This window comes from Zalophus californianus, chromosome 4 (genome assembly GCF_009762305.2).
Source record: "Zalophus californianus isolate mZalCal1 chromosome 4, mZalCal1.pri.v2, whole genome shotgun sequence".
NCBI lineage: Eukaryota > Metazoa > Chordata > Mammalia > Carnivora > Otariidae > Zalophus > Zalophus californianus.
The window spans coordinates 17,499,566-17,519,183 of NC_045598.1; the positions used below are offsets into that span (position 1 = coordinate 17,499,566).

Below are 19,618 nucleotides of genomic sequence, written 5' to 3' on the forward strand. Positions count from 1 at the left end.
GTTATGCGATCAGAGTGAAGATGTCCTTTGAGTCACATGTTGAAAAATTGGGATGTGGGGAGATCATTCCATGTCAAGGGGACAGCATATGCCAAGGAGCAGATGCAGACAACAGGAGAACGCTGCTATGCTCAGGTGTCCTTGCTTACAAAAAGACAACTTCGAGGCAAGTCCCCACTGTGTCTCCTGCTAACCAGAATGCACGCCCCCAGTCTCTTTTGAATGGAAATTCTGGAACCTTCCCTGCCTATAGGATAGTGCACATGTAGGGAAATAAGGAAGAACAATTCTGGGTAGCTACCTGGGGACCAACATGTCCAAGGCCAGAAATGGTAAGCTAAGGAATCCAGATTTTATTCTGAGAACAAGAGGGAGCCATTGAAGGTTTTAAAGCAACGAGAGAAATCACCAGATTCATGTTTAGCATGACCCGATTGGCGCTGGCAGCAAAGAAATTGGTTTGAAGACTGGAGCAATAGTCCCAGTGGTCATGAGAAAGACCTGAACCAGGTCAGGGAAGCAAGGGTAATGCACGGACATTTCTCTGAATGGAATAGTCTGAGCCTGTCTGGATAGGGAAGCAAGGGAGAGGACTGAGCACAGCGGGTTTACTTAATCCAGAGAGGGAGGGAGCTGAGGCCTCTCCTCTCCATCCTTCTCATGACCGGCTATTTCCCCATGCGGGTGCCCAGGCAGGGGGGCAGGGGGTGCCCAGGTCAGTGGAACAGCTGCCTAAGGAATCTGGGACAGAGGGCGGCTTGACTTTGTTCTCTGGGGACTTTTAGTCTATTTCTCTAACTTGTTAAGGACAGACCTGAGAGCCTTAGGGGACCACAAGTCAAGTATTTCTCAAACATTTATTTAGTACTCACTAGGGCAAAGTATTAGTGTGGGGGACAAATATGCTGAGGCCAGATCTCCTGAATCTCAAACTGAGACATGAGATCTATGGAGCCGTTTTTTTTTCAGATTTGAGATTCATCTATAGGACAAGCACTTTAATGGCATCTGTTAGGGGTTGAATTTTGTCCCCCCCAAAAGATATGTTGAAGTCCTGACTCCCAGGACTTCAGAATGGGAGACCTTATTTGGGAATAGAGTTGTTGCAGATATAATTAGTTAAGATGAGGTCATAGGGGAGTGGGGTTGTCTCTTAGTCCAATAGGACTGGTGTCCTTCTAAGAAAAGGGAGCTGCACAGGGGAAACACCACTGTAGACAGAGGCAGAGACGGGAGTGATGCGGCTAAAAACCAAGAAATGTCAAGGATCCGTGGCCACCCCCAGAAGCTGGGTCGAGGCAAGAAAGGACTCTACCCAGAGTCTTAGACAACATGACCCCAATGAGGTTTGTTTTCAATCCTCTAACGTCCAGAACACAGAGAGAACACATTTCTGTTCCCTTAACCCTGGCTTTGTGGTACCTTGTTACAGTAGCCTTAGGAAACTAATAACACATTGAAACAAATCACATTTAACTTTTGTCCATTGCTCGCACCGATCACCACTTTAAAGGGGGGGGTCCCCTTTTTTTAAGATTTTATTTATTTATTTGAGAGAGAGAGAATGAGAGATAGCACGAGAGGGAGGAGGGTCAGAGGGAGAAGCAGACTCCCTGCTGAGCAGGGAGCCCGACGTGGGACTCGATCCCGGGACTCCAGGATCATGACCTGAGCCGAAGGCAGTCGCTTAACCAACTGAGCTACCCAGGCACCCAGGGGGTCCCTTTCTAGAATAGACATGCCCATGTCACTCTTTTGTTCAAAACTTGTCCACAACTCCCCAGTTCCCCACGTGATGCTTGGAGGGACTCCTTGCCTGGACCCTGAATGCTCCCCAGCCTCTCTTCTCAGCACTTTGCCCTCCACTATTAATGCCGATACACCACCTCCTTGGGGGGGCCCTCCCTCTTATTGCTCCCAACACCTGTTCCCTCTTCCCTCTCTTCGGTAGGGCGGTGAAGAGCAGACTGCCTGGATTTGAATCCTGGTTCCCCCATTTCCTAGAGTCTAGCAGTGACACCTTGGGTAAGTTTTTATCCCAATGCCTCAACTTTCTCACCTGTAAAATGGGAATACTAGCAGCTCCTATCTCACAGAGTTGAGGATGGATGGGTATAAAAGACTTTAAAGGGCTTAGCCTTTTAATCTGGCACATGGAAGAGCAGTTACTATTACCTCCCTCATGCTTGGTGTACTGTGTTCCAGAAGGTCTCTCTGCCCGCTACTCCCACTGCCCTCACTGGATTGTGTCATCCAGGTATTGTACCTGTCTTGTCATATTTCTGTCTCCACGAGATTATGTACTTCTCCGGGAAGGGGCCATCCTGCATCCCTGCATCTGAGCACACAGCCGGTGCTCTATAAATGCTTGTTGACTGAACTATTGAGCAGAGAATTGACCAAGGAGATCTGGAAGGTAGAGCATGGGGACGGCTTTCACAGGACAGTCTGCCCGTCTGCCTGGAAGTGAAAGTTGCACTGTTAGCTCTGAGAGCATGAGAAAGAAAGTGAGAGCCAGAAAGAAAAAGGCAGCGGGCGGGGGGCAGAAACCTGCAACCTGCTCCAGCACCCCAACCTTGCCCCCCACCCCCAGCACATCCTGCCCGCCCCGTGGTGCCCCTCCAAATGCTGTCACCCACGCATACCTACCCCATCCTCAACCAGCAGCTTCCTCTGACACACATTTTCCATTGCTGGGCGGGGTAGAGCAGGTTCCAGGTGAAAACAATCTCTGGGGGTTCCTTTTCGGGGTCCTTCCCTCACGTCCGTGTCCCTGCTGAACTGTCCACAGCCCCTGACTTCCGTGGCACAGAGTCAGTCTGGGGCCAGAATATTCAAAGCTATGTGAGGTGTCGCCTGGTGTCTCGGATCAGGTACAGGACGGGGAGTCAGGATGCTGGCTCCGCTGTGTTTGAGCTGTGTGACTCTGGGCAAACCTCTTCCCCTCTCTGAGCCTCCTTTTCTGTAAAAGGGAGTAGTAATGCCAGTCCTCTGGGACTGCTGTGGGAATTACATGGGACAATGGATAGAGCATGAATAAGCTCTACCAATCTGGTTGTTTGTGGGGACAGGGCAGGAGTGCAGGGGCAACATGGAAGGTCCCCATCTCCAGGCCCAGCACCGTGCCAGGCACTGAGGGGTTGCAAGCGTTTGGCCTCCAATGTTGCTGAGGATGGGGGAGGGGGCCTAGACTCTAGCCAAACAACACGGGCATGGGAGTTAGAGACCTCAGCTCGCCTCCTCACCCCCGACTCTGTGACTTGGCATGTCCTTTCTCCTCTCGAGGCCTCAGTTTCCCTGATTTACAACAGCAGGACTAACTCTGATGCTCTCTAGGTCTTCCAGCTCTGAAATCTCAGACCTTGTGCTGTGCTAAGTGACGGCATGGCTGGGGAAGGCTGATGCAGACTTCTGAGTTGTCACCATTTCTTTTCTTTTCTTTTTTTTTAAGATTTTATTGTTAAATAATCTCTACACCCAACGTTGGGGCTCGAGCTCACAACCCTGAGACCAAGAGTCACACGCTCCACCAACTGAGCCAGCCGGGTGCCCCTGAGTTGTCACCATTTTTTAAAAATATTTTATTTATTTATTCATGAGAGACAGAGGGAGAGAGAGAGAGAGAGGGAAGCAGAGGGAGAAGCAGGCTCCCAAGGAGCAGGGAGCCCGATGCGGGACTCAATCCCAGGACCCTGGGATCATGACCTGAGCCAAAGGTAGACGCTTAACCATCTGAGCCACCCAGGCGCCCTGTCACCATTTTTAAGCCACTCTGGAAACCCTGGGGTGAGATCCTGGAGGTGGGCCAGTCTTCCTTCATTTCCTCCCACCAGCTTCTGTTGCGGGTTCTGTTGTGTCACTGGCCACCCTGCATCACTGCCCAACTCATCAGCCAGGCTGCCTTCTGGCTTCACAAGCCCCTGTGCCTCTTTCAAGACTAGCTCGGGTGTCCCTTCCTCAGGAAGCCTTCTCTGACACTCTCAGGGACATCTGGGCAGCTCCTCTTCCAAGCTCCCACTGCACCTCCGAGAACCATCCATCACCACACTGGCCTCCCTCGCTTAGACGAAGTGTCAGTCTCCCTCACTGGGTTTGAATGAAGATCTGAGTCTTACCCATTGTTGCACACTCAGCGCCCAGCACAGGACCCGGTGGAGGACAGGATGGGGAGAAATGAGTGAATGGGTGGAGGAAAGAACGAGGGAATCGAGAGATGGTTGCTGGAGGAGTGGACAGGTGGACAGGGGACGGATGGATGGTTGGATGGATGATTGATTCTATAGGCAGGTGGACAGTGGACAACAGCGAATAGGTGGGTGAATACTCAGCTACCAATCACGAATTTTATTTTTATTTATTTATTTATTTTAAGATTTTATTTATTTGACAGAGAGACACAGTGAGAGAGGGAACACAAGCAGGGGGAGTGGGAGAGGGAGAAGCAGGCTTCCCGCGGAGCAGGGAGCCCGATGCGGGGCTCAATCCCAGGACCCTGGGATCATGACCCGAGCCGGAGGCAGATGCTTAACGCCTGAGCCACCCAGGCGCCCCCGATCACGAATTTTAGTATCACACGCATCTCTGCAGTCACCAGACACATAGTCTGGACTTGCCAGGGAACTCCCGTTTCTTCTAAGCCATTATTCCATGACTCTGGGTTCTCCTCCAAAGCATGGATATGGGTCTAAGAATCCTCCCAGGACTCTGCACATGAGAGCCTGGGTAAGCTGCCCATCAGAAGGCCTTAACCTTTATCATCCCAACTAAATTCCCCTGTATCAGTGTGAAAATGACTGTGACTAATTCACTGTGAACTCCAAGTACGCCACTAGGCTCAGGAGTGGGTATTTCTGGACAATCCAGTGTCTTCGGCTGGGAAGGGACTGCTGAGTGTGGTGTAGGTGAAGACACCGAGGTGACTTGCTGTCCAGCATACCTAGTCCATTACCATGGCAGACCTCCCCTCTGGTGCAGCCCGGGCCTTCCACCCATTCACAACTCCCCCCAAAAGAGAATTGTACAATGTACCAGCAGTCCCCAGTTCTCTTTGGCTGCCCTATCCTCAGAGACCCTAGATGAACAGGGGTCAGAACCCAGTTTGGAGGGTTGTTACCTTCCCCCAATCTGTCCCATAGAATTAACTGATGTAGAAACATTACAGGATTCGGGGTCAGAGGACATCAGTTGAAGTTTTATCTTCTCAGCCCCTGTCAGCTGCTTCACTCTAGGGAACAGGGATTGGCCCCGAGGCAGAACAGGGCAGCAGGAACAGACAGGCTTTGGAACCACAGAGATGTGGGTTCAAATCATGCCCCATCAGGAAGTGTGACCTCGGGCAAGTGACCCAACTCCTGAGTCTGCTTCCTTATCTGTAAAGTGGGAGAAACAGTACCATTTGGCTCGCAGATCTGTTGTGAGGCTCAGCAGACCCTGATCCCTGCCGCTCAATGAGATGCCACTCAAGGCCAGCCACCTGTGCCTCCTGAGCACCTGAAACGGGGTCTGGCTGAATGGAGACGTGCCCTAGGTGTAAAATCAACACTGGATTTTGAAGTCTTGGGAAAAAATGCAAAAATCCTTAAGAATTTTTGTATCACTTCTAATTGATGATATTATACATTGGTAATATTTTGAAATATTTGGTTAAATAAAATATGTTATTAACAATCTTTTAATGCTGCCACTCAAAAGTCCCTCTGTTTCGCAGCCTTCCCAGTCTCCCCCGGAGCATGACTGTTCCTTCTCTGCTGAACCTCAGGGTTTATACATGCTCCTATAATGGCTTTTGGCAAATACTATGGTTGTCTCTTGAGGTGTCTGTCTCCCAGCTAGTCTGGAAGCTCCTGGGGGTCAGGAGCTAGATCGTGGTCATCTCTGCTCCCAGCTCCCTGTACAGAGCCTGGCACACAGCAGATACTCAGCACAAGTTACTCAAGAGGATAAATATGTATATGGGAGAACAGTGTGGATTTTTATTATTCTATCGTACCTGGAGTCCTTGACGAATACAACAGGATACATGTCACGCTAAAACCATGATCGGGGCCTTGGCAGGAAACAGATGGTGCACTCAAGTGGAGTTGTTTGAAGAGAGTTTAATTAGGAGACTATTAACAAAGATGTGGTCAGGATTCAGGGCTACCAAGAGGGATGGTGCAGTGTCCTAGGGTTGGCAACAACGGGGAGCTGTTACCACCTCTAGCCCGAAGGATGGAGAGGGAGAAGTTACCCAGACCCAGGGCCAGAGATGTATGCACGCAAGGGGCCGCCTGCAGGGGCCAGAGCCCTTGGGTGAGGGACACGGCCAAGCCGTGGCCACCCTGCAGGAAGGGCTCGGGGAGCCCTCCTGCATGCCCTCTGCCCTCCTGTCCTGCCCTGCCCAACCAGAAGCCAAAGGGCCAAGGAGGCCATTGATGTCACCCACAAAATTCACCTATCAGGGCACAGAACAGGATGGAGAAGGGCCTTGGGGAGTTCCAGAGGGGCAGACAGAGAAATCCGGCACTGGAGGGAACACTATGCCCCCAGGATCTTTCAGGGCCTCTGGACATCCTTATAAAGTGCAAAAAATGGTCACCCAAGCACAATCTTTAGGTAAACAACTGCTGTATGCCAGGTGCAGGGCTCCTCCGTTTTCCAGGCTCAGAGAGTCCAAGGAACTCGCCCAAGGGCACACAACAGGAAATGGCGCAGGAATGGGACGCAGCTTGGCCCCGGGCTCAGGTTCTCATCATCTCTTCTCAGCTACGTGGCACGCACTGTGCTGAGCACTTTGTCTACATTATCTCTAATGCATCAAAACTCTGCAAGGTCATGTCCTTTTCCTGTCTCAGAGAGGTTGAGCCATCTCTCCAGGGCCACACAGCTCGTGGGGGATGGAAGGGACGCAGAGAAGCAGGGTTGGTGACTTTACCATTAATTAGGGCAGGTGACTGGCAGATTGCCTGGTGGCAGCCTTGGGGATTTATTTAGCCCCAACGGGTGGAGCCACCTCTCACCAGGTGCCTCCTGGAGTTACTCCCCAGCTGCAACCACAGGATTTAGATTTTCAGAGCTGGGCAGGGCCCTCAGCATCCTCTAGGCTGGCTCTCGCCTGTGGCTGTCAAACTAATAATAATTGCGGGAGTGATGGCCACGGGCAGCTTCCAGAGCCTGTGGTATGTTCACTCAAGGTCTTTCCCTGCATGGTCACTAAATCTGACCACGCCTCTCCCTTAGGACTGTATAATGTCTTGTAGGCCGGTGTTACGGGCTGCTCGGTTTGTAGATCAAGAACTGAGTCGGAGAAGGAAATGGCTTGTCCGTGGTGACCCGACAAAGCAGATCCAGTGCAGCCACAGCTGCCCTGAGGGCCATGGATGCAGCTAAGAGCACTGGTTTTGGATCCGGACAGGCTGGGTTCATCCTGGCTCTGCACCTACCAGATGCAGTGACCTTGGACAGGTCACTTTTTGGTGTCTTGATCTCATCTGTAAAACAGGGACAAGAGTATCTACTCCATGTGGTGTGGTAAGGATGGAATGAGCAATTGTGCATAAAACCCTTACAACAGAGGCTAGAACGTGCCAGGCATTCACTCCACCTCCCATTCCACTGCGCTCTCCCACCACGTCCGGGGAGGCTCTTAAAATTGTGCTCCTGGGTGACCCCGGCTTTAGTGACTGATCGAGGAGCTGCCACCCGGCCATGCACTGTGTGTTGGGTGCTCATGCTTGTCTCCGTCAGCCCTCCCCTATCCCCACTCTGCAGGCAAGGAAACTGAGGCCCAGAGAGACATAATGACCTGCCCGGGCCTTCACACCTCAGAAATCACAGCCAGGACGGCCACACCCAAGTCTAAGCCGATAACCCCCCCTCTGCCAAGTGCAGGAAACCCAGATTGTTATGATTATTGGTATTGTTGTCCAGAACAATCCTCTAGACAGTGACAATGCAGCAATCATGGAGGGTGCTTATTTCCATTGGCTCCATGAACATCCCTCCGCCCATGTGGAGGGGGCCTGGAGCTTTAAGAAGAAGCTCCTCGAGGCAGGATGAACAAACACGCAGTGAAAAGCTCACAGCTGGGCCCCAGGTGCTGGGAGAGAGAGTAGGGCAGGAAGCGGGCAGGCCATTTCTTTCTTTCCTCTTCTTTCTTATTTGTTTGAGAAGCAACTTTACTTTCTAAATCGGTCATTGTCACCCGTTGGCCCCCGCCCCACCTGGGCCAGGGCCTCTGGTGACAGGGGCTCAAGAGGAAGCTCTAGGGGGGGCAGGAGGGACAAGGGTACTAGGTGTGGCAGAGCCCGAGGCCCAGCTAGACTTGGGGGGGGGCCTCTTCCCCGACAGGGGTCTCACGGACTCCCTGCAAGGGGCAGGTGCCTGCCTGCAGTGTGACCTAAGTCTTCCAGGTCCGGCTGCCAGGTGGCCCCTCATAAACAGGGAAGTATCAGGGCAAAGGTTAGGGGCATGGCTCTGTCATCAGACCCACTTGGCTTCCAAGCTCTGTGACCTCGCCTCTCTGAGCCTCTGTTTTCTCACCTATAAAATGGGTAGGGTGGTTGTGACAATTAAACGTAATTAAAGAACATGACCAATGGAAACCATGTCGCACATTTACCAGCACTTAGCATATTTACTAGCTGGAGATTCACTTGAGAAGCCAACAGCTATAGGGCATTGACTACGTGCCAGTCACTTTTAAAGCATTCTACACATATGACTGCATCCAATCAGCACAATAACTCTCTATCCACTTAACAGATGAGAAAACCGAAGCACCGGAGAGGCCAGGTACGCTGCATACACAGGAGTGGATCCACATTCTGCAGGACGGTAGTAGAGTCTAGACGATATTGGGAAACCCCTTTAAGAAAAATAATATGAAATTATGAATACAAAATGATATGCAAGGCCATGCAATGAGCAACCCGGGGCTTAAACTCCAGGAGCCTGACCTTCAATCTCCCTCTAAGCTTTAGACCACACAGCTAGCACGTGGCGGAGTCCAGGTGGCCAGCTCCAGAACACACAAGGGCTGTGAAAACACCATTAATGGTAGACGGGACAGAACACCACTACCAAATGCCATACATACAGGATGCCAGCAAACAAGAGGCCAGATTTCCACTGCCTTCGCGGTGTGCCACGTACTAATTTAACCCTCCAGCAACTCACCGAGGCAGACAACGTCATTAGCATCTCCATTTTACAGATGAGGAAATTGAGGCTCAGAGAGGACCAGTGGTTTGCCTGAGGGCAGAAATGGCAGAACAAGACTCAAACCCAGGGAGCCTGACTTCAAGGACTCTTCGTTGAGCCACTATAAGAACCGTTACCTTCCTGGTGACCGGGGATCAGAGCCTCCAGCCTGCACTCCTCACCTCCCTTGGCAGGTCTGCTCATCCCTTACCTGACAGCTGCTCGGGGTGCAGACAGGACACTCCAGCTTTGGAGTCAGAAATGACCACACGCTAACCCTCACCCTGTCGTTTCCTAGCTGTGAGCCCCCGAGGCAGACTTGTCACATCTCTAGCCTCAGTTCTCTCTTCCATAAAATGGGATTGTATCACTTCTAGGATGGCAGAGTCTGGACAGATTAGTACTTTACATGTTTTGTAATGTACTATCAGTAAACCATGCATTATCTCTCTATTTCCAGCCCCCGTGGCTACCCGGGATAGGGTAGTTTCTAGGGTAGTTTGGAGGACCAGACATAAAGACAGATGAAATGCCTGGTCCACACTAAACATTCGGCACCGGCAGAGATTGCTGGCGTAGAGGCAGGGGAGAGGTCATTTGTGAGGAGTGGATTTTGGAATAGAGAAAGAGAGCAGGGCCAGGTGTCAGGCAACCTGCATTCTAGATGGATCTCTACTACCAGCTGGTTGTGTGGCCTTGGACAAGTCACTTCCCTCTTTCTGGGCTCAGTTTCTCTATTTGCGAGTTACAAGCACCGTCCCGCCGGTGCACGCATGATATTGTCTCTAAGGGTCTTAAGAGATTGGATTTCTGTATAAGAGCACAGGACTGTCTCCTGGGCTCCTCTGAGGGCTTCTCCTGTGGAGGCTCCCCACTTCCCTTGGGGTGCACTCCATGGCTACCCTTGATACAGAGAGGAGGGTTGGCAGTGAACTCCCACATCTCATCTGCTCCAACAGAACCACGGTGTTGTGGCTCAGCGTGGGGGCCCTGCAGCCAGATGGCCTTGATCTAATCTGCTTTCTCATCTGTGAAATGAGGATGAAGATAACAGACTTCCTTATCCCCATTTTACTGATAAGGAGAGTTAGGTTCCAGGAGGCACCAGACTTGCTGGAGGTCACAGCTCCCATCTTGTGCTTGTCCTACTGCCCCTGCCCCACACTCTCAGAGGTGTGGCCTTTCCCTGTGTGGGAATCCTGGCTCCCCAAGCCCATCCCAGATGGCTGGGTCACACTGTCTTTTTCCCTCTGCCTGCCATCCTGTCTCTCTTCTCTCCACCTGTTAAACTCATCCAGGGGGATCAGGCCCCTAGCCAGCCCCAGTGCCCCCACTTACAAGCATGGTGACCCTGAGCAAGCTGCCTACCCTCTCTGGGCCCCCAGGCCCTCATCCATGTAACAGGGACAACAGTCCCTACCTCATAGGCTTGGCACCCCCAGTACCTGACCCACTGTGAGCACACTTGCAATGTCAGCTCTGTCTTCACCCAGCTCAAATTCTGACTTCTTAGGGGGCTGCCCGGGTGCCTCCATAGGACTGAGTTTCTCTGAGCTCCCACAGCCCAGTCCCTATGGTGCTTATCACCTTAGGTCAAAACTATCGGCCACCACGTCTCTATCCCACACTACCTCAGACTCCTGTGCTCTAGCCTTCTTGACATCTGCCACGTCTGACATAGGGACTGCTATACGGCAGGTACTCAGTTAAGGATTGGTCAACAAATGAATGAATGAATGAATGAATGAATGATGCCTCAGTGGTGCTGAATTTTCTGGCTGTACTTTCCACCCTATATGCCAGCAGGAATCTGGGTGCTATTACTGCTCCAGTTTCTTCCACCAGCACTGTACACAGCTCCCATTTATTGAGCACTTACTACGTGTCAGGCATTGAGATAAGAATTTCCCGGCGCCATCTTCCTCATACTCTCAGTCTCCCTCTGGGGTGGGTGTTCTGTTGGAATCACCATTTCACAGATAAGGAAATAGGCTCTGCTGGAGGAGTGGGGAGCACCTATATTGGCTGAAGCAGGGCCCACAGCCTTTCCACCCAGGTGAGGGTGGCTGGGTGGAGCCCAGAACAGTAGGAGCCTGTCACCCCTTCCAGGATTTGCCTCTGCCCGTTCACTCCTTGCAGAACTTCCCTGGAAGAGACAGAGAAGACCCTGGGAGACCCAGAACCTCTCGCATACTCCTCGGTCTCCTTCTCAAGTTCTGTCCATCTCATAGATGTTGGTGTCCTCCGAGGTCCCCCCTCCAAGCCTTGGACTGAATCAAGGCAGGGATGTACCTGCCAGGGATATACGCCAGCTTATTGTACCTGTCTGGCATATTTCCAACCCCTCTCATTTCCTGTCCACGTGGGCTAATGGGGGTCCATCTCGGGGTCCCACATGCTGGGAAGGGCAAGGAAGCCAACCACAGTGCCACATTCTCCTTGGTACAGTGACTGGGCTGGGGCATGTGATGCTGGCTGGGTCAATCAGAGCCCTTCCTGGGACCATCGATACAGCTAGTAGGGACCACTGACCCTTCCTTCTGAAGTGTGAGCTGACAGAATGTAAACATGTGAGCATCCTTCCTGGGACTGGAGATGGTCTGTCTGCCATGGGACAGAAGAAGGCCTATTCTTCAAGATAGGCAGAAACCAACAGAACTGACCGATGAGATGGTGGGGAAATAACACAGACACTATTAGGAACCCTGGATCCAGCAGTGCCTGAAGTTGACACACCCTTTGAAACTCCAAGGTGAAGGAGCCACTACATTCTCAATCTCTCCTTTTCCTTTAAAAAAATTTTCCCCCTTAACCTGGTTCAAATAGAGTTTGGGTCACTTACAACCAAAGATTCCTAATACAATATTCTCTTCTCTCTCTCTAGCCTCCCATTGGTAATGTCAGAGCTTATCTCCTCCCACATCTGGGGGTCTGGGGCAGATGGCTCTTGCAGAAATGGATGTCTGACATGTACCCAGAAGGCAACCTCCCCCTGCTCCTTTCCTGGGTTCCAGAGACAGAAAATCCAGTTGTCCTTACCTTCTCTCCCTCAAATTGTTCTACCATAAGTCCTGCTGTTCTGTTTCAGAAAGTTCCTTTACGGGGCGCCTGGGTGGCTCAGTCGTGAAGCGTCTGCCTTCGGCTCAGGTCATGATCCCGGGGTCCTGGCATCGAGCCCCACATAGGGCTCCCTGCTCTGCGGGGAGCCTGCTTCTCCCTCTCCCACTCCCCCGCTTGTGTTCCCTCTCTTGCTGTCTCTCTCTGTCAAATAAATAAATAAAATCTTAAAAAAAAAGAAAGTTCCATTACCTTGGTTCACGCCACTTCCAACTCACTGCAGCAGCTTCAAACTGTCCTCTTTCCTCTTCTTTTTACCCATCCTCCGTACCTGTTACCACAGTGATCTCTCTAGAACCCACACCTGACCACATGGCTCCCCCGCTTTGAACCCTGCAAGGCTCCCCATCAACGTCAGGACAAAGTCAAGCTCCCTATGGAGCCCTGCCCAATTATCATCATCCTGCACCCCTCTCTTCTTCCCACCCTGCATTTCAGACATTTCATGCCCTTCCCTGAACACGCTACGTACTTCATTGTCCCCAGACTTTTCTCCTGGCACTGTCTGTGCTTGGAATGTGCCTCCCCTTCTCCCTACCTGAACTACAACCATTCCTCAAGACTGACTCCTCTGAGAAGTCCTCCTCCCTGTATCACCTACCCCCTCAGGGGGGTCCACTCCCCCCACCCTCAGAGCTCCCCCGACACCTTTGCCTCTTGGCTGACTGGACCATAAACCGCATGAGGGTAGGATCTCCCTCTCCACCCCTGGGCCGATGAGGCAGGATGCAGTGCGCTCAGCCAGAGGAGATGAATGCCAAGTGGCCCTTCTCAAGGCGCTCCTTGAAAACTCACTGGCTAAATCTAGTCTGGTCCTGATTACTCCTTGACCCTTTAGGACAAAGAGGCACCTGGAAAAAAAACAATAATTTCAGTTCTTTTCACGTGGACAGCACTTTATCGTTTACCAAGTGTTTCTGGGTTTCTCATTTGGTCTTCACATCTCTATGGATTGTCAGGGAAGGTGTTATTAACCCCATTTCACAATGGGAAACTTGATTCAGTTAAGGATGGAACCAATCCCCAGTCTTGGGCAAGTCCCTGACTCTCTCAAACCGCCTCGGACTTTCCTGATCCAAGCCCTCCCCAACCTCCCGATTTCCTAGATGTGGGCTGCAAAGCACGGAAGGCCAGCATCCCTGGATAAGAAGAGAGAATGCGGTTTCCGGATGGGGCCAACAGCAACATTAATGGCCACGATGACAGCTTCTGCCCTTATTGTGCACGAGTGTTCTAGGCGCTTCGCTAGCATTACGGGCTCATGATGAAGGGTTCATCGTTCTCCTTTTACAAATGAGGAAACTGAGGCCCAGAGCAGTTGAGACTTGCCTCTCTTAGGGTCTTCCTGATGCCTGGGTATTGGTCCAGCATTTACTTCCACATCTCTTTCCCAGTCTCACCAGCCCGACGCCCGGAGGGCACCAAGCCTACCAACTCCCCCAAGGGCGGGGGGGGGGGGCCGGAGCGCAGCTGGCGCGAGAGGGGCGCGGGCGGGGGGCGACGGGGCCGCGAGTGCGCGTGCGCGCCACCTCCCCGCCGCCGCGCGAGCCCCGCTTCCCGCCCCGAGCGCACCAGGTGTGCGCCCGTGGCCGCGGCGCGGCGGCTGTGCCCGCGTGGGCGCGGGCGAGGGACCCGGGCGGGTGGCGCCCCACGCCCATCCTCCCGCCCGCCCTTTCCCCCGTGGCTGGTGGCAGGTGAGTGGGTGTCGAGGAACCGCCAGGCAGCAGAGAAAACAGGACGCCGCAGAAATCAGATTACTCACCTGCAGCTGCGACTACCCAGCGCTAATAAAAGCTGAGCTTCCTGTTGTTTCTTTATTACCACCCTCTGCCTCCCCCAGCCCCGGCCCAGCTCCCAGCTGCAGCCAGGGCCCCTAACCGATGGCCAGAAACCAGTAGCTTCAGGGTCCAGGACCACTCTGCTGCCTGAAATTCCACCGTGTGTGCGGTGCACGATTGGGTTAAAGTTGCCCCCAGAGTGGCCCTCCGTCACCTGCAGGAGAATCACCTGGGGTGCTGGTTCACCAAACAGGTCCCCAGACACTGCTTTGCACCTACTGATTCAGAATCTCTGCAGTTAGGGCCCAAGAGTCTGCGAATTCATACCAATCTCTGGTGATTTGTATGTGGGCTCAAGTTTGAGAACCACGCAGTTCAGATGTCGTAGGTTCACGTGTCCTGGGTTTGTTTTTCTTGACTACCACCCACAAGTTGGGGATGGATCCTATCCCCGGTATTGGACAAGTAAGTCCCTGACCGCAGGGCCTCTGTTTGCTCATCTGTTAGGGGGTATGAAAATAATACAGACTTCTTGGACTGAAACAGGCTCAAATGAGATAAAATGCTTAGCAGGATTTCTGGTGGTGGTTCCTGAAGTTTATAGTCCCACCAGGAATAAACACTGAGCTAATATGCTGAGGATCTAGGGGGTGGGCAGGGTGAACGGGAGCTCTAGAGGGAACATTGGAAAGGCCATAATTCACTCTAGGTACACTGGGAAAGAAAAGCTTCTCCAAAGTTGAGTCCTACCGTGCTGGGAAAATGTTCCTGCCCAGGGCACTGACAACCCCTGATGGCTAGATCTGGTGGCTTCTTCGGTGCGACTCTTCGACCTCTGACTTTGGGGTGGGCCACATCATTCTCCTTCAAGCTCTCACCTTCCTCAGCTTCAGGAAAACCCCCACCTTCCTATCGTGCTCCCACCTCGCCGTCAGCTCTTTTGCTGTCTCCCCAGCTCCTCCTCCGCCTGCCCCTGGGATCATGAGCACCTCGCACTACTGCGTGCCCTCCATACCCTTCCTGGACAACTTCACCCACTCCCAGTTACCTTCTCCAAGCTGAGCTCTGCCTGAGCGCCCAGGGTGTAAATGCAGCACCTCCTAGCATCTCCACTTAGTGACCCCCCACACATACCCCAAATCAACTCAACCAACTCTGAATGCATCATCTTGCTCTCCCCTCTAACCTGCTTGTCCTTCTGGGTTCCTGTCTCCGGGTATCACACCTGGATATTGTCCCAGGTGATTTGTCTCCTTTGCCCCCACACATAATCTTCCGGTCCAATCAGTTTTACCTTCCCAATTATTCTAGAATCTGTCCTTTCCACTCCTCCTGTCCTTGTGCACTCCAGACCTGCTAGTTCAGGACTCCTTAATCTCTCACCTGGATTATTTTAACAGCCTCTTAAACAGACTTCCTGGCTCTGGTCTTGCCCCTCACTTTAGCCAGATGGATCTTTCTGAGACACAAATCCTGTCTCTGCCTTACTTCCAACCTTCAGTGACCCCTCGGAGCCATCAGTATTCAATGCAAACTTCTCCTCCCATTCAGTGCTCACCTGGGCAGAGTGAAATGCTCCTCTCCACGATAACTCCTCAGCACTTCATACAAACAGGGACCTTTATTGAGTTCTTGCTCAGTGCTCAGTACCATGGCGAGCCAGTTAACTTTAGAGCTTTAACTGAGCCTCCTAGCATTGCCAAGAGTGTGATTCCTGATTTACGGATGAGAAAACTGAGGAAGAGAGAGGTTGGGTAACTTGTCCCAGATTACACAACTAGTCAGTAGCAGAGCTGGGATTCATACCCAGGTCTCTCTGGTTCCAAAGAGCTGGTCCTCTTCACTGCTCTGTCTTGAGCCACCTCTCCCCAACTGGATCATGTTCTCTCTTTTTGTATCTTCCCTTGTATCTAAGAGGGTGCCTGGCATACGGTGGTTGCTTGTGGCATGAATGAACAACTTTATCCACATTCCCATTTGATCCTTATAACAACTCTGGGAACTACGGAAGTTCTCAATTTTTGTTACTATGTAATATTTGATGAGTACAAAAAAATGTGTGTTGAATGTCTGGTTTATGAGTACAAGCATCTGTGGACCCACTGCCCCACCTTAGGAACTAGAACTTCACCAGCACCATTGAGGCCCCCTGTGTGCCTCCCAGTTCTGTTCCCTGCCTCCCTCCAGAAGTCAACACAGTACGGAATTTTGTGGTCACCGTTCACTTGCTTTGAAAAAAATAGTGTCACCATATGGGGATGGATCCTATACAACATGTTGTTTTGTTTGCTTTTTTACCTTTATATAAAAAGTACAATGCACAGGCATTTCTCCTTGGGTTGATTTTTTCACGTGTCACTATGTTTCTAAATATATGACTTTGCATTTCAGCTGTCATTCATTCATTTTCTCTGCTGTCTAGTACTCCATCGTCTACATGGACCTCAGCTACTCCAACCACTCTCTAGTCAATGGGCATGTAGGGTGTTTCTTGTTTTTTGCTGCCATGATGGTTCTCAGACATGTCTCTTGGTGCAGACACACCTGAGTTTCTTTAAGCAACATGCCTAAGATTTAAATCATGGGTCATCAAGACATGGTTAGCTTTACAACAGCTGCCAAATTGTTTTCCTAAGTGCTGGTACCAATGAACAATTTTCGCTTCATCTACTGCAATGAAGGAGAGTTCCAGTTGCTCCACATCCTCACCAATACTTACTATTATCAGACTCCTTCATTGTTCCTAATAGGTCAGCTTCATTTGCATTTCCCTAATCAGATGAAGCATTATTTTATTTGTTCATTTTGCATCCTGGCTTCTTTTTCAGTAAATAGCCTGTTCGCGAGCCTTCTGTCCACTTTTCTATGAGGTTGTTAGGTTTTTCTTATTACTTTGAGGCATTCTCAGGGAGGTTTTGTGTTTCTGTTTCCTTTCTTTTCTTTTCTTTTAGGTAATCTCATGCCCAATGTGGGGCTCAAATTCACAACCCTGAAATCAAGAGTTGCATGCTGTACCGACTGAGCCAGCCAGTCACCTATGTTTTTGTTTCATAATAGAGTTAGGATCAGTGACCCAAGTTCACAGGGGACAGAGCTGGGTCCCAAACTCACATTCCAAGGGCTTTTGTACCATTCCCTTTGGCTCTTGTTCATTCATTCATTCCTGAAATGTCTACTGATGATCTTCTCAATAAATATTGGAGAGGGAACAGAGAGTTGTGGCTAAGAGTATAGACTCTGGAGCCCCCCTGCCTGGATTTTAATCTTTTCTCTGCCACTCACTAGCTGTAACCTTGGGTAAATTTCTAACCAATCTGTTCCTTAGTTTCTTCATCTATAAAATAAGAATGATACTAACACCACCTCTCCTACAGGGTTGATGTGCAGGGACTGAGTGAGTTAATTTAAATAGATAACCAGCACATGCCAAGCACTATGTCAGTAGGGTTCTTGTTCTGGGGACATGGGGATGAAAAGACAGACCAGGATCCTGCCCTCATGGAACCCACTGTTCCGCAGAAGGAAATGGACACAAAATAAATAACGTAATGTGTCTTGTGATAAGGGCAAGGAAGAAAACCACAAGGTGGCAAGACCAAGTGACCAGGTACTGACTCAGCTGGGTGGTCATGCAGGGAAAGCCCCCTGTAGGAGGTAACACTTAGGATGAGGCATAGAGGATGAGAAAGAGGTCATGCAGGGAAAGCCCCCTGTAGGAGGTAACACTTCGGACGAGGCATAGAGGATGAGAAAGAGTCACCTAGGCAAAGAGCAGAGAGGAGAGTAGTCCAGCAGACAGAAGGGCACATGCAAATGCCCTGAGGCAGGAAGCACTTGGCATGCTCAAGAGACTGCCAGGAGAGCAGCATGGCTGGACCCAAGTAAGCAAGGAGCTGAGGGGCATGAGAGAAAGGCGGGGAAGCCACCCAGGGGGGAGAGTCTAGATTTTACTCTAAGTATAGTGGGAGGTTTTAAACAGTAAAGTGTTGTGATATGATTTATGTTTTTAAAAGCTCACTCCAACTGTTGTGTGAAGATCAACTATCTATGAATTCATCTAAATACTACTTGTAGCCACTAGTATTTTTAGCTGGTACCCCCTCTGGGCAAAGCAAAACTTCCCCTTATTGGTCTTAAATTTACTGCTCTCAGGTTTCAAGGGGAGCCCCCCTTCTGCCTTGTCTCATAGGTTTACCAGCCCCAGTCAGTCTCTGCCCAAGATTTTTTACAGAAAGGGTGAAAGAATGATCCCCCGGGTTGCATCTTATCTCCGCTGTAATGTTTGCCCACCTGTACAACAAAAGTGGCCACTTCAGAGAGGCTGGAAGGAGGAAGTGCACTTGGCAGCATGGAGCGGCCAGGGCAGGTAGCGGCTATGAAAATGAAGATGATGATGGCAGGGGCGATGAGGATTCTGCTGCGTGATCTTGGGCGAGTCATTGAACCTCTCTACCCTGAGCTGAGAAATAAAATGAAATAATGATGTTGTAAAATAAGGGTGTTGGCCCAGAAGATGCACCATATGCACAAATCACTACTATGCAGTTACACTCCCATCCCGCCCTGTGGGCACTCACACCTTGATGGGGACATGACCTCATGGGACCTGCCCCCAGTCGGCCCCAAGTCCCCCCCACCCAGCAGGGTGTGGGCTCTCACCATGCCCAGTGTGATCCTGGCGTTCAAAGGTGTTTTCTACCGGGTGGCCCTAAATACAAGCCGACCTAATCATCTGATGGTCCCCGGAAGCCATGGCTATCTGCAGCAACACCGGGGAAAGAACCTGCATTATCCACTGTCCACCGATGGATGACCCTGCTTCCTGTTTCACTGGGAAAACAGAAGCAATCAGAGGGAAACTTCCCCAGGCTCCCACCTCACCCCCTGCTCACCTGCCAGCCTCTGGGCCGGTTCTCTGCATCTCCCTGTCGCAAGGAGCCCTTGAGTGTACTCCCAAGACCACACCCTCCAGGTGGGCACCATACTGCATCCTCTCTTGTCTCTGGGGCTCATCCAGCAATTTCTCCTGTGTCTCCTGCAGCAACAGGTTTCCTCCTCTCCTGCTGGCCCTTTCCCATCAGCACACAATCATGCCATCATTCTCCCAATCTGAACACGCACACATGCACACACGCACGCACGCACACAAGCACACAGGCTCTTTTGCTTCCGTCTTACAGTGAAAGTTCTCCAAGAGTTTTCTGATTGACAGTCTTAATTGGTTTTTCCCCCTTTCTTTTCTTCAGTGCATTCTAGTTAGGCTTTCCTCCCCTCTGATCCACTGAAAGTGCTGTTGTCAAGGTCACTGATGACCTCATGCTGCCCAATGCAATGGTCAATGCCTGCTCCTCCTCATCAGCATCTGACCAGGTGACTGAGCCCCCCTACTTGAACACATCCTCTCCGAAACTTCCCGGACCTTACTGTTGTGGTTCCCCTCGCACCTCATGGAACCCCTTTTCGGTCTCCTTCTCCTTCATCTCTCCAAGGTCCAAGCTAGAGTTCCTTGGAAGTCAGCCCTTGGACCTCTCCACTTCCCCAGC

At 51.2% G+C, this 19,618-nt stretch overlaps 1 long non-coding RNA gene across 1 annotated transcript; it reads left to right on the forward strand.

Annotated features, from left to right (window-relative positions):
- The first annotated feature begins 1,230 nt into the window (after positions 1–1,230).
- On the forward strand, positions 1,231–12,265 carry LOC113914361. The gene is made up of 3 exons (XR_003517447.1): positions 1,231–1,346; positions 1,952–2,025; positions 12,065–12,265. It is a non-coding gene; the product is annotated as an uncharacterized LOC113914361 (long non-coding RNA).
- Positions 12,266–19,618: the final 7,353 nt, after the last annotated feature.